We start from the raw sequence: 14,074 nt of genomic DNA, 5'->3' as shown, positions 1-14,074 counted from the left end.
GAACAGAACTTTCAGCCCAGAATTTCATATCAAGCCAAACTAAGCTTCACAAATGAAGGAAAAATAAAATCTTTTATGAACAAGCAAGTACTCAGAGATTTTATTACCACCAGGCCTGCTTTATAAGAGCTTCTGAAAGAAGTATTACACATAGAAAGAAACAACCAGTATTAGCCTTTCTAAAAATATACCAAAAAGTAAAGAGCATCAACATAAAGAAGAATTTACATCAACGAATGGATAAAACAGCCAGTTAACATCAAATGGCAGTAATCCTAAATTTCAACTGACTAAATCCCCCAATCAAAGGATACAGCATACCAACGGTATGCTACATCCAGACCCATTTCACACACAAGGATACACAAAGACTCAAAACAAAGGGATGAAGAAAGATTTACCAACCAAATGGAGAGCAAAAATAAATAAATAAATAAAAAGCAGGAGTTGCAATTCTCGTATCTGATAAAATAGATTTTAAAGCAACAAAGATATAGTGGTAAAAGGATCAATGCAACAACAAGAGTTAACGATCCTAACACCCAGATACATAGAGACTTAGACTCAATGAGACAGAAAATTAATAAGGATATCAAGGACTTGAACTCAGATCTGGAACAAGTAAACTTAATAAATATTTATAGAGCTCTCTACTTTAAATACACAAAATATACATTCTTGTCAATACCACATCACACCTACTCATAGGTTTAAATGAAATATTGATTGGCCATTATTAATACCCATTTTTTTTTTAGAATAAAGCAATATTTCCATTCTCTCTCCCACTTTTTCTTCCTCTTTCTTACTCTCCTTCACTCCTTGTTTTTCTTTCCTTCTCTCAAAAAAAGAAAAAAAGAAATCAACTTGTAGACCTCTAGATCCAGGTCGGCAATGTCTCTCTCATTGCCTGATTTCCTTCCTTCCCTTCTCTCCCTCCCTCCCTTCCTCCTTTCCTCCCTTCCTGCCTTCCTCCCTTCCTACAAAAAAATTAAATTAAAAAAAAAAAAAAAAAAAACTCTCATAATATAAATAATTGAAACAAGAACTTATAACAATATTGAAAACACCAGAGCCCAATTTTGAAAAATCTGAAGCACCTAAACATAATTTACAGATGAGAAAAACAAACAGCTAAGAAAATACACAAAAAAGTGTTGACTGTCCCCACTAATCACATAAATATAATGAGGTTACATTTTTATTTTCCAAATCAGAAGAGATCAATCATACAAAATATCCAATGCTGGCAAGAGTCATATGAAAAGGACTCAAGACCGGGTGTGGTGGCTCACGCCTATAATCCCAGCACTTTGGGAGGCCAAGGCAGGTGGATCACAAGGTCAGGAGTTTGAGACCAGCCTGGCCAATATGGTAAAACCCCGTCTCAATTAAAAATACAAAAAAATTAGCTGGGCATGGTGGCACACGCCTGTAGTCTCAGCTACTTGGGAGGCTGAGGCAGGAGAATCGCCTGAACCCAGGACACAGAGGTTGCAGTGAGCTGGGATCACGCACTGCACTCCAACCTGGGCAACAGAGTGAGACTCTGTCGAGGAGAAAGGGAAAAGGAAAAAGGGGAAAGGGAAAGGGAAAGGGAAGAAAGGAAAGAAAAGAAAAGAAAGGGAAGGAAAGGAAGAAAGAAAAGGGAAGGGAAGGGGAGGGGAGGTAAGGGAGGAAGAAAAAAAGGACTCAAACACTGGTGGGAATGACAATTAGCTTTCAATAACAAATTCCTTTCTAGAAAGATTAAACAAGAACGAGGGAAAAGAACAAATGCATAGTGACGGAAGTTGGTGAGAAATGGTATGCCTAAACTAAGGAGGAAAAGACACATCAGAATTTAAGAAAATCCATGTTACTAATGGGTACTATACTGATAGACCATGACCAGGAAAATCACAGTGAAAGCATTATCCTTCCCCAAGAAAGACTTTGAGGCAAACTCCAGTGACTTTCTGATCCCCCATATACAATGCACCTGCAACAACACTGTCCGTACTTCCCTCTCTGGTTTCCAAATTTCTACTCCAAGCATCTCAGAGCTCCATTTCAAGAAGTAGGGTTGAGGTCCTCCTCACTCCTCAAGTATGCCATATGCAAAGCATTTCTCCTGGAGCCCGCATTAACAATCCCTGCTTTTCTTTTTTTTTTTGAGACAGAGTCTCAGTCTGTTGCCCAGGCTGGAGTGCAGTGGTGTAATCTCGGCTCACTGTAACCTCCGCCTCCTGGGTTCAAGAAATTCTTCTGCCTCAGCCTTCCAAGTAGCTGGGATTACAGGCGTGTGCTACCATGCCTGGCTAATTTTTGTATTTTGTTGTTTAGTAGAGATGGGTTTATCATGTTGGCCAGGCTAGTCTTGAACTCCTGATCTCAAGTGATCCACCTGCCTTGGCCTCCCAAAGTGCTAGGATTACAGGCATGAGCCAACGCACCCAGCCTAACAGTTCCTGTTCTTGAAAGTTTTTTGCTTTGTGCTTTCCTGTCACTGAAGACATTGTAATGTGGCTCAGTTTTCTTCCTGTGTCCAAAGCCTGCTATTCTCCTGGATGACTTCAATATTTTCATGGATGACAACCAAAATCCACATTTTGGGCCAGCCTCTCAGCTGACTTCCTTAACTCCAATGACCCGATGTTTCTACTACACTTGGGCTACTCATGACAATGGCTGTACTCCAGATTTTGTCATCACCCAGAAAAGCCCACATACTGAATAAATCTTGCTTTCCCACTTTCCAACCACACTTTCTATCCTTGTAGTTCTCTCTGTTACATTTACTACACCTGCTCTCCGACCTCACCCAGGCCTTTAATCTCTTGAACCCCTCTCTAATTCCTTCTAATATCTCTGCTCTATCTTTATTTCCTTCTCTACCAAATCAAGAAAAGTTGGTGTCACTTCAATCATTCTTTTGTCCTAACTGCCTTTGCTACACGGTTCTTCTGTTACGCCAACATGGAAAGAAAAATTCTGAACTGTCAGTCCTATACTTGGATTGCCAAATGCTGCTTAAAAAAAAAAAAAAAAATTCAAACAATTCATAAGGGTTGTATCACTACAAATCACTATTTCCGCTTCAACAGAACCCTAAGCACTTTTTGCAGTCTTTCTGTCTTTCCTTAGCTTCCTCCAATTCTCCACAGTGGTAATTTCAAACCTCCTTTCCCCTCTAACCATCTCCTCCCACACATTGGGCTGTTGGCCTTGGCTACACTTTCAAGAAAATAAAAGCCACTGGACTGGATGCTCTTAACTCCCCAGTCACTATACCCAGAAAATTTCCCCTTCTCTGAAATTCCACCCAAGAATCTCAGTCCTTTAGGAATCCTGCATTTTTTTTCTACCACCATCTTTAGCTTTAGCCCACCAGTTTTTAACACAATAAGTTTTCAAAGAAAAGATGAAAAACTTCTTTGCATCTACATCAATCCTTTAGCTATCATTCTCTCTATTCTGCTTGATAGCCAAATCTCTAGAAAGAGTTGTCTCCATGGCAATCTGGCTTCTTTTTCCACCATTCCACTAAAACAGCTGCTTCCTTATTAAAGAATGACCTTTTTAAACAGATTTGCAACTCGTTCACAAAGACCAATTTCCCTAATACACAATTTTACAAATTAGGAAAAAAAGGGCCAACAGCCTAAAAGAAAAATGGGTAAAGGATATGAAATATAACTAATAAAAAAGCATACAGTTTTCTTAAATATATGAAAAGGTGCTCAACCTCACTGATGATCAGAGAAAGCCAAACTAAAGCAATGCTGAGATATCATTTTTTACCTATCACACTGGCAAACATAAAAAACTGTGACAATGCTGCATTGGCAAGAGTTTGAGTAAACAGTCTATAAATATTCATCAGAATTACAAATGCACAACCCTCCTGACACAGTTCCACTTCTGGAAACTTATTCCACAGATACACACCTATACTTTCAAAGTGACCCATGTACAAGGTTATCAATGTAGCATTGTTTTCAAGAGAAGAAAACTAGAAATGCCCTTAATATCTATCAATGGGGGAGAGAGATATGACTAAATAAATATGGCTTGCTCTCTCTCTCGATATATATATAAATTATTGTGCTCTCTTTCTCTCTCTGTGTGTGTATTTATATCTTACTGAGATAGAGTCTCGCTCTGTCACTCCAGTAACAGTGCAGTAGCGTAATTATTGAACTTGGAAGAATAAAGAGTAACTGGCCAAGACAAGGGTCAGACAGTCTTTCAAACAGAGATGACTTGGAAGCTTGAAAAAGCCTGTCTGGTCCTAGGAACAACAAAGACCTAGGTAAGGGCATCACGTGGTGCTTCAATAAATATCTGTTAAATGAATGTAAAAATGGCAGACATAAAAGACTAGGGAGGGTAAGGATAGTGTAGGGTGGGAAAATGCAAACAATGAGGTTAGAGGAGGCAGCGATCAGATCATGAAGGGGCCTGCAGGTCACAATGAAAGTTTTAACTTACTACTGAACACACTGGGGAACTACCAAAGGTTTTATCACAGTGAGGTTAAATGGAACAACTTAGATTTTAGAAACAATGACTGATGGCAGAGTGAAAGATCAACTGGTGGGGTTTGAAGTAAGGAGGGCCACTGACTGAACCCTTCAGTCAGTAAACCAGATGGATCTCAGAGCAGGGCAGGAATATCTAAAGGAGACAGAAGAGAATTTATAGGGGTAGAATTGAAGGCTTACTGAGATATTGGAGGTAAGGAAGGCCCAGATGTCTAACTTCAGTGAACTGCAATACTACAGGCAAGAGGATGACCAGTTTTGGGGAATGTGCTGGGGTAAGTGATGACATTAGTTTGAACATGGAGAATGTGCGGTATTGGAGTACACATTGTACTTGGGAGTAGTGGGAAGAAAGGATAGAACAGCAGACAGGCAATGACAGAGCAGCTGCCCTGGAAGTCAGGCAGAAAGCCAAAGAAGGGAAGAAGACAGCTCTAAGAGTGACAAAAGCAGCAATGAGCTAACCAGGCAGCAGACATCTGACAAACACAGTAGGCAGGAGTAGGTGGGTGCTGACGAGTAGAAAACTGATACATACCACCAAGGGAGGGTGGAGTAGGAACAGCACTCTGAAGAGCTACCAGTAAGAGAAATCAGCTTGAAAAACTGGAAAGCTTCTGAAGAAGTCCTAGAACACCAGAAATCAACTTTCATTATAGGTCTTCTCTTGAGAAAGGCAATGTGATACTCAAGTCCAAAACAAAGAGAAGAGACCTTCCCCAACATTAGTGAAAGCTAAGGCACTGGAGAGCAGCTCACTTCCACAGATGACATTATATAAAGAATGGAACTAGACTACTAAGGCTGTGAAACAGATTCTAAGTTGCACCTAAAACAAGATTCAGCTGGGGGCCTTGAGAGAGATGAGTCTGGAAATATGGGAGAAATCTAGCTATTCAGTTAAGGCTTACTATACAGCTACCATACTTAAGATAGTATTAGCAGAGGAACAGACACACATCAATGGAGTAAAATAAAGAACCAGTAACAGAATTACATAAATATGCCCAAATAAGTTGCAAAAGCAATTCAATGGACAGCCTTTTCATCAAACAGTTTTTGGAAAACTGTATATCTATATGCAAAACAATATGTTAGACCTTCCCTTATACACATGCAAAAATTAACTAAAAATGGGTCAAAAACCCGAATTTAAGTCCTAAAACTATAAAACTCAGAAGGAAACAGAGGGCAAAGCTTCATGATATTGGATTTGGCAACAATTTCTTGGATAAAACACCAAAAGCACAAGCAACAAAACAAAATGCAGATTAAGTTGGACCTCATCAAAATTAAAAACTTCTATGAATCAAGGATACTATAACAGAATGAAAAGGCAATCCATAGATGGGAAAAAAATGTGTGCCAATCATATATCTGATAAGGAACTGAAACCCAGAATATATAAAGAGCTCCTACAACTCAACAACAATAAAAACAACCTAATTTTAAAAATGGGCAAAGGGGCTAGGTGTGTTGGGTCATGCCTGTAATCCCAGCACTTTGGGAGGCTGAGGAGGGAGGATGACTTGAGCTCAGGAGTTCAAGACAAGCCTGACCAACACAGTGAGACCTCATCTCTACAAAATACATTTAAAAGTTAGCCAGGGGCCAGGCAAGATGGCTCATGCCTGCGATCCCAGCACTTTAGGAGGCCAACACAGATGGATCATCTGAAGTCAGGAGTTCAAGACCAACATGGTGAAACCCCATCTCTACTAAAAATACAAAAAATAAGCTGGGTGTGGTGGCAGGGTGCTTATAATCCCAGCTACTAGGGAGGCTTAGGCAGGAGAATCACATGAACACAGGAAGAAGAGGTTGCAGTGAGCCAAGATCATGCCATTGCATTTCAGTCTGGGCAACAAGAGCAAAACTCTGTCTCAAAAAAAAAAAAAAAGTGGTGGCATATGCCTGTAGACCTAGCTACATGGGAGGCTGAGGAAGGAGTCTGTGGTTACAGTGAGCTATGACTGGCGCCACTGCACTACAGCTTGGGTGAAAGAACAAGACCCTGTCTCTAAAAAAAAAAAAAAAGGAAAAAGAAAAAATAACAAACCCCATTTCATACCCATTAATATGGCTATTATTTTAAAAAATAAAACCTACAAAAAACAAAACCCAGTAAATAACAAGGGTTAGTGAGAATGTGAAGAAATTGGAAACCTGAACACTGCCGGTGGGAATGTAAATGATACCACTACTATAGAAATCAGTATGGCAATTCCTCAGAAAACTAAATACAGTATTAACATATGATCTAGCAATTCTACTTTTGAGAATATACCCAGAAGAACTGAAAGCAGGTACTCAAACAGATATTTATGCATTACCATTCATAGCAGCATAATTCACAATAGCTAAAAGGTGGAAGCAATTCGAGTGTCCATCAACAGATGAATAGATAAATAAAATGTAGCATATACATACAATGAAATGTTAGCCTTAAAAAAGGAAGGAAATTCTGACATGTGGATGAACCTTGAAGATATTATACTAATAAACAGTCACAAAATGAAAATACTGTATGATTCCACTTATATGAAGTACTTAGAGCAGTCAAACTCTCAGAGAAGGAAAGCAGAATGATGGTTGCCAGGGGCTGTGGTAAGGAGGAATGAGTTTAGCATTTAAATGGGGACAGAATTTCAGTTAGGGAGAATGAAAAAGTTTTGGAGATGGATGGCAGTGATGGTTGCACAACAATGTGAATATGCTTAATACCACAAAACTATACTTAAAAATAGTTAAAATGGTAAATTTCATATTATATGTATACTTAACTACATTTTTTAAAAAAGACAGGAGAATAAAAAGGCAAATCATAGACTAGGAGAAAATTTTGCAAAATATATATATATATATATATATATATATATATATATATATATATCTGACAAAGGATTGGTAACCAGACATATAAAGACCTCTGAACACTCAACAGTAAGAAAATAAGTAACTCCAAAAAATAATGGGCAAAAAATTTGAACAGATATTTTTATCAAAGAAGATATATAAAAGGGAAATAAGCACATGAAAGATGCTGCAAACTAATTTTTTTTTTTTGAGATGAAGTTTCGCTCTTGTTGCCCAGGCTGGAGTGGCACAATCTTGGCTCACTGCAATCTCCGCCTCCTAGGTTCAAGCAATTCTCCTGTCTCAGCTTCCTGAGTAGCTGGAATTACAGGCACCCACCACTACACCTGGCTACTTTTTGGTATTTTTAGTAGAGATGAGGTTTCACCATGTTGGCCAGGCTGGTCTTGAACTCCCGACCCTAGGTGATCCTCCCGCCTTGCCTCCTAAAGTGCTGGGATTACAGGCATGAGACACTGTGCCCAGCCTATACTTGTTTTAAAACATAGATTTTATTATTATTCAAGTATGATGAGGCCAAAGGATCAGGAGATGATTACCACTGCAAAACAATTATTCACAATTCCGAAGAGGAAGATACACACCATGCCACGCAGGGACCACATGAAGAAGCACTAGGGTCAGTCAGGAGTTCAATGGAATGGGGTGAAACATGGGCCAAGGGTCTTTAGGTGGTTTCATCGAAAGGAACAGGCAAGGCAGGGTAAGCCTGTTTAGAACTGGCTAGTTTGAATAATTTCAGTGAGTTTTGCGGCATAGGGATGTCCCTAGTTTGCTGGTACCCGATGTTGAATTGAATAGGGTGGTGGATAGTAGCAGAGACGTGTAAAAGTCCTCTGAGAGCCAAATAAAGGAGGCAGCTTGAGTATGAGTGAGTTATTCACTGTGTCTAGGAATTGGCTAGCCCTTTCAAAAGATCAGAAACACATGGTTAATACAATACTACATTATTTCCATTGTATAAAACTCTATATAGTGACAGAAAAATAGATCAATGGTTGCTTGAGGATGAAGGAGTGGCCACGGGTAAGAGGCAGAGATTATAAAAGGCACAAAAAAATTTTCAGGAGAGATGATATGTTCACACTCTTCTTGTGGTGATAGTTTCCTGCTGTATACATGGGTCAAAACTTAATAAATTTTACACTTTAAATGTGTACAGGTTACTGTTATGTCAATTATAAAGTTGTTTAAGAATTATAGGAATAATCAACGAAAAGAAATACAATGAAAATGATTTCATTTTTATAATAAAAATGAAACAAAGAATAGTTATTAGATAAATTAACAAACAGGTAAAATGAGAAGACACAAGTTAATAATATAAATGAAAAGTAGAAATAATTACAGACATAGCAGATAAAAGCTGAGATTATCTACAACTATAGGCAAAAGAAACTCAGAAAAATGAACAAATCTCTAGAAAAATAAAAATAAAAAACTAGCCCAGGAAGAACAAAAGATTTGAATATTCTTAACAATTGAAGAGGTTGATCAAGGTTCAAATTTGTCCCACATAAAAACCACTGGACCCATATAGTATTACAGGTGAGAAAACAAGAGTGAATAGTTCCCAGCTCAGTATAAAGACAGAGCAAAACCAGGCACCAACACTGGACAAAAACATTACAAGAAAGAAAATCACAGGCTCACTTTTACACAATGATATATATTTTTAAAAATCCTAACAAAGTATGAACAAATTGAATCTAGCATATATAAAAGATAAATCATGATTCAGTTGAGTTTATCCAAGATATACAAGGATATTTTAAATCTATAAGTATAATTCACTCATATTGAAGAAGAAAGGTCATACAACCATTTCAATTCATGTAGAAAATACACTAGACAAAAAACATATAATTCACAATTAAAAAAACATCTTAAATAGAAATAGAAGAAACCTTCCTTAACCTGATAAAAGTTATTATTTTAAAAAAACAACAACACTATGTAATTATTTTCAACAGACAGAAATGGAATGCATTCCTTTGAAAATCAGGAATAAAGTAATCTTCTATCACTTCTACTCAATATCGTATGAGAAATCTTTACCTTTGCAACAAGAAAATAAATTTGGCCAGGCACAGTGACTCATGCCTGTATTCCTAGCACTTTGGGAGGCTGAGATGGGAGGACTGCTTGAGCCGAGGAGTTCGAGACCAGCCTGGGTGACATAGCAAAACCTTGTCTCTACCAAAAATTTTTTAAAAGAAAAAGAAATTAGAATTATAAAAATTAGAAAGTATACAAATACTTGCAGAACATCTGACTGTTTACATAGAAAACCTACAAGAATCAAGGCTGGGCATGGCAACAAAGCAAGACTGTCTCAAAAAAAAAGAAAAGAAAAGAAAACCTATAAGAATCTACAGTTAAGTTATTAGAAATAACAGGGTGACTTTGTCAAGATGCCTAGATATAGAATTTTTATATCCTAGCAAAACTAGCCACTGATTTGCACTCAAGAAAGGGTCTGTTAGATTAAGCAAGAAGTAGTCCCGTGTAAATGCTGATAAGGAATCAGATAGAAAGGAAGAAAAGGTATATAAGAAAGGCAGAAGTAGGAGAAATAATAGAAAAGTGAGGGAACTGAAATCTGACATCTTAAAGATTTCCCCATGAAGTATGCAGCAAGATTAAAGGCTAAGAGAGAGGGGGAGATAGTGGGATATGCTTTTTCAAGTATTAAGACTAATACTGGGACTTCATGTTTGGGTCCCCTTCCATGAACACTCTCATGGAAGCCATCTTTCTCTTTCCTGGATTTCCCCTCTGGGGTCCCCTTCCACACTCTCTTGTGGAAGCCTGTCTTCCCCTCCTAAATTCCATCTCTCTCTATTCCTTTCCACTCAGTGTAGAAGCTGCTTTCCTCTCCTGGACTCCACTTTCTGGATTCTCTCACTCAGTGTGAGAGTTAGCTGTTTCTTTCTCTCTCCTCCTGCTTCTCTCTCTCTAAATTAAAAAAAAAAAAAAAAAAAAAAAAAAAAAGACTATACTAATAGTGCTTCTATAGGAAAGGGCAGGAAGTGCTGACACAGGCAGCCCAGCAACCCTGAGGGCCCAGGTGAGTTAAGACCCATTTTTCCAGGATTATTTTCTGAAATAATGCTCTAAGCACTAATGGTATGGAGAACATAGAGAATTAAGGTTTTGCTAGAGGAATGTAATGAAACTATAAGCATTGAGGTTGAGTACTGGGAAGAGAATGGATGAACTGCTGAACCACAGAGTCTAGCACTGACAGGAAAGGAAGGCATAGATACTAGAGATGATTAGAGAAAGTAAAAAATTTAAGTGGGAGAAGCATCCCAGCTACCCGACCACAGCCCGTCTTCCCTGGACACCATGAACCACACGGTCCAAACCTTCTTCACTCCCGGCAGCACCAGCCGTCCCCCGAACTATGAGATGCTGAAGGAGGAACATGAGGTGGCTGCGCTGGGGGCGCCCCACAACCCTGCGACATCCACCGTGATCCACATCCGAAGCGAGACCTCCGTGCCCGACCACGTCGTCTGGTCCCTGTTCAACACCCTCTTCATGAACTCCCGCTGCCTGGGTTTCATAGCGTTCGCCTACTCCCTGAAGTCTAGGGACAGGAAGATGGTTGGCGACCTGACCGGGGCCCAGGCCTACGCCTCCACCGCCAAGTGCCTGAACATCTGGGCCCTGATTTTGGGCATCATCACGACCATTCTGCTGATCATCATCCCAATACTGATTCTGCAAGCCTATCAGTAGATCAGAGGAATCATCCTGGCCAGGGGTTCTGCCCGTGACCTGTCTCCCACGTACTCCAGCTTCCATTCCTCGCCCTGCCCTCAGCCGATCCTGTATCAGCCTTTTACCCTCACACACTTTTCTACAACTGTGTTCAATAAAGTGCACATGCTCCTGGAAAAAAAAAATTTAAGTGGCTAAAACCCCAGAAGTTTTATATTTTATAGGGGAAACAACATAATAGGCAAATTGGAAGGCCCCAAAAAGCTAATTTCACCACAATTTTTTGAAGCCTATTGTAGTTGATGGTCTATAGTCCTTGAAAAATCAATAAATATGACTAACTTTATATACAGTTCCCTTGAGATGTATGAATCTCAGTAAAATGCAAATCCTTTACTATGTCCCGCCACACCAGATTATGCCATAAGCAGCTTGCTAAATAGCCCTTCAAAATTCCATGTTTCCTTTCCTCCTCTAGTCCTAAGGAAGAAACTTAAAAAACGATTTCAGTACTTACTAGCGTCTTTTAAAAAGTTAATTATGCTCTTTGAACATGTGTCCTAGAAAAAAAGAAACAAAAACCAGTTAATTGCATCTAGGTTATGTGAAGTATTCATCAACCTCCTATTGACAGAAATTATCTATAGACAAATTTTATATATAAATAATTTTAACATGAACACTTCTTAAACTTTTGCCTAATAATTTCACAAAAATTAGGCTGCAAATCACCATAGTTATCAGACACTGGCAAACACTAACTTCTGTGGCTATGACACTAATCAGTACTGAAATCTCTTATCTTTCCAGGAGGATTGCTCATGTATTCAGTGTTTGCAAAGAGTTCCTGCTGAGCTAAACACAGTCCAGTGTGCACTCTACGAAAGAGTCCATGAGACAAGCATGGGGGAGGGTAGGAAGTTTAATACTTTCACAATGCCTGTGGGCAGGCTGGCAGTGATGAAAGCCTAGAAAACTCATGAAAGGCCCTTTCATAACCAGGGTGAATGTAGAGCACAAAAGCAAAGTCAGATGACCCACTTAAAGCTTTGCCCTTACTGATGAGAATTCATTCTCATTCCAGATTAGTCTCTCTCTAGAAAAAGCAAACCTTATATAAGAGTTGAAAATTAAGATACAGGAAGTATAATTCTACTAAGTTTCAATCTTTCCTTCTCAAATATCAGCCTAAGTCCTAGGGTCTGTGGCCAAAGACAGAAAATACAAGGCTCTGAGAAATATGCTATTTATCTTGGTGTAACAATCTTTGACTGTTGGGATTTGGGGAAATTTAAGCTCTACAATCTATAGATCAGACCAGAAGTTTAGGCTAGAAATATTCTGAGAGGAAATAGTTTCTTAATCTGTTTCTGGAACTTAAATAAAGCAAATAAATGGTAAACCTGATTTGTAAGGTAATGACAGTCCAAGTTCCTCAAAGCAGAGAACCACTTATTTGTTCATTCATTCAACTAAGTTCCTTGTCTTGTGCCAGGCTAGAGAGAGAAAGCAGCTCCTGTCCTCATGGAGCTCACATCTCAGGCATCTTGTCACCTCCCTTTCTCATGTTAACCAAAACATTTCAGGTTCATCAGTAAAACTCTTCATCCAGAAGGCAGATAAAATGGCTTTTCTTCATTTTGATTCATTCGCTCTTTCTTTTAAACAGAGAAATAAGATGGAATATTCTTATCCCATCTTTTCTTCTATATTTAAAAAGGAATACGAAGAAACTTGACAGTCTGTCTCCTCATGTGCTCTTTTCCTTACTTCCCATCCCAAATCCATGTTTGCCCTCTTTTCCTTCCTTCCTTCTGTTTTGTTTTGAATGAAGAATTAGGTAACTAGTCCAAAACTACAGACCTAAACCTGGAGCCTAGATTCACTGGTACCGAAATCACTAATTTTTCTGAAAGGAAATGAGAGAAAAATGAGGGTTGGGATTACAAAATGTAAAAAGTAAAAAGAGGGTTGGAATTACAAAAAGATTACAAAGTGCTGAGATTACAGGTGTGAGCCACTGTGGCCAGCCTGTAGAGAGAGAGAGAGTGGGCATGTATGTGTATGTGCACGCGTGTGTGTTTGCACTTGTCCGTGTGTGCATATGTGTGTGTGTGTGTATACTTACCTGTCAATTATAATCAAGCTCTGTGCTCCACACAGACCAAAGAGAGTTCTGCTCTCCTTACAAGACCTACCCAGCACCTAGCAAAGTACTCCACACATAATAGGCATATTAGGTAGTAAACTGAAGTTGACCACCCCTATAGGGACTACAGCTCTGCATAAAAACAAATCAATCCCTGAAACTGAATTAAAATGACTGAAGACTCCTAGGCGAAGTTAGAAACAAATTTAAATCATCTCTTGAAAAATATATCAGCTGGGCGTGGTGGCTCATACCTGTAATCCCAGCACTTTGAGAGGCCAAGGTGGGTGGATCACCTGAGGTCAGAAGTTCAAGACCAGCCTGGCCAACATGGTGAAATCCCATCTCTACTAAAAGTACAAAAATTAGCTGGGTGTGATGGCAGGTGCCTCTAATCCCAGCTACTCAGGAGGCTAAGGGAAGAGAATTGCTTGAACTCGGGAGGCAGAGGTTGCAGTGAGCTGAGATTGCACCACTGCACTTCAGCCTGGGTAACAAAAGCAAAACTCCCATCTCAAAAAACAAAACAAAAAAGAAATAAAAGAAAAATTTATCATAGGTCTCAGATTATTTCTACAAATAATTTAAAAACTACAGTGTCTAGTCCATGAAAAGGCAATATGAGAATCAGTAAAAAAAAAAAAACAGACAATAAGAAGAGTCCTGCAGCATTAAGAATTTTAGTCAAGAATTAATGGTATAAAAATGTAATAGCAAATCTGAAAAATGATCTTAATGGATAAATTTAAGAACAGATAAAATATAGCTGAAAAGAGAATTAGTGAACTGGAAG

At 38.8% G+C, this 14,074-nt stretch overlaps 1 protein-coding gene, 1 long non-coding RNA gene and 1 pseudogene across 31 annotated transcripts in view; 2 read left to right on the top strand and 1 right to left on the bottom strand.

Moving 5' to 3' along the window:
* The window catches only part of PTPRA (protein tyrosine phosphatase receptor type A), a 180,770-nt gene that overhangs the window by 86,844 nt on the left and 79,852 nt on the right, over positions 1 to 14,074 (bottom strand). For 14 of the 30 annotated variants that reach the window (XM_078371242.1, XM_078371223.1, XM_078371239.1 and 11 more), the window contains one exon: positions 11,650 to 11,692. The exons of 12 other annotated variants lie outside the window; for them this stretch is intronic. The gene's annotated coding sequence lies outside the window, so the exon portion shown is untranslated. Of the gene's footprint in view, positions 1 to 10,774; positions 10,999 to 11,649; positions 11,693 to 14,074 lie in introns of all 30 variants that reach the window. 4 more of the 30 variants (XM_078371245.1, XM_078371225.1, XM_078371240.1 and 1 more) reach the window with 1 other exon arrangement.
* LOC118153969 (uncharacterized) overlaps positions 1 to 14,074 on the top strand; it is a 61,717-nt gene that overhangs the window by 47,376 nt on the left and 267 nt on the right. The gene's annotated exons all lie outside the window — the stretch shown is intronic.
* LOC103792806 (interferon-induced transmembrane protein 3 pseudogene) lies at positions 10,739 to 11,279 on the top strand (annotated as a pseudogene).

This window comes from Callithrix jacchus, chromosome 5 (assembly GCF_049354715.1).
Source record: "Callithrix jacchus isolate 240 chromosome 5, calJac240_pri, whole genome shotgun sequence".
NCBI classification, from domain to species: Eukaryota; Metazoa; Chordata; class Mammalia; order Primates; family Cebidae; genus Callithrix; species Callithrix jacchus.
This window is presented reverse-complemented; position numbering and strand designations above follow the sequence as displayed.